Source organism: Seriola lalandi, unplaced genomic scaffold (genome assembly GCF_002814215.2).
Source record: "Seriola lalandi dorsalis isolate HSWRI2012SDOR001 ecotype SW California unplaced genomic scaffold, Sedor1 jcf7180002052060, whole genome shotgun sequence".
Classification (NCBI taxonomy): Eukaryota; Metazoa; Chordata; class Actinopteri; order Carangiformes; family Carangidae; genus Seriola; species Seriola lalandi.
The window spans coordinates 2,421-3,465 of NW_019522613.1; positions in this window are offsets into that span (position 1 = coordinate 2,421).

The following is a 1,045-nucleotide window of genomic DNA, read 5'->3' on the forward strand; positions in this document are numbered from 1 at the left end:
TATGAGAAATGTAAGAAAATCGATCTGAATCTGAATCAATGTTTTACACAGTATTTTTTACTTTGTCTTCCAAAACAAAAGGTTTACTTTACAATATTAAACATGTGTTAATATTTCATTGATTGACACTTAATTTTATTATTAGGAAAAAGTTTCTCTGCAGAAACTTTAGTGGCGTCACTTTATTGAAGGAGTTTGATCAGAATCATTTAGGAGAAATCTGTAAAATAATAGTTTTTCTCTGTAGAATATTAATGAAACTTTCCGTAAATTTATTGTTTTACGCTTTATTTGAATTAGGACATTTTACTTTAATTTTACGATTTGTTTGGCAGCCATTTGACTGTTTTTCTTTACGACTTTTTTTTACAGTGTATGTCTGCAGGCCTGGGGATGATCGATGACCCTAATCGTCTGTGTAATGAGAAAAAGTAATTGAATTTTGATTCAGCAAAAAAAGAAAAAACACACCTAACACAATCTGCAGAGTAATTATGGAACCTGAAAAAGTTATTGATTTGGAGAATAAATCAAATAGGGAAAGGTTTTTAGCATTTTTAGCCAAGCTAGCAGCAGCTAGCGCTGCAGACTGTATCTCCCTCTGTCCACTTTATTTTACAAAGCGAACACCTCGAGATGTAAGAAAAGCTTTAGAAAACTATTCTGACAGTCGAATCAAATCAAAAACAATAATAGTTTGTTGCTGTAAAAAAAAAGTCACATGGTCAAAATGATGTTAGTCTGGAGGTTTTTACATGAAATGAACGATGTGACTGATCTCAGGACAGCACATTGACATGTTTTCTGTGTGGGTGATTTAATACAGAGAGAATTCATCTGCAGCTGACACACAGTACACAGCTCCCTCTACAGGACGATCAGGGCACTGCAACACCTCAGGAAAAACACCCAGAACACTGTTTAGTGTAACCGGCCCAGTTTCTTCTCTAATCACGTCAAACCAGAGCTCTGAAGTGACATGGGAACATAACTCCAGTTTAAAAAACAGGGGGCGAGCGAGGAGGCGGTGAGAGGACGAACAGAT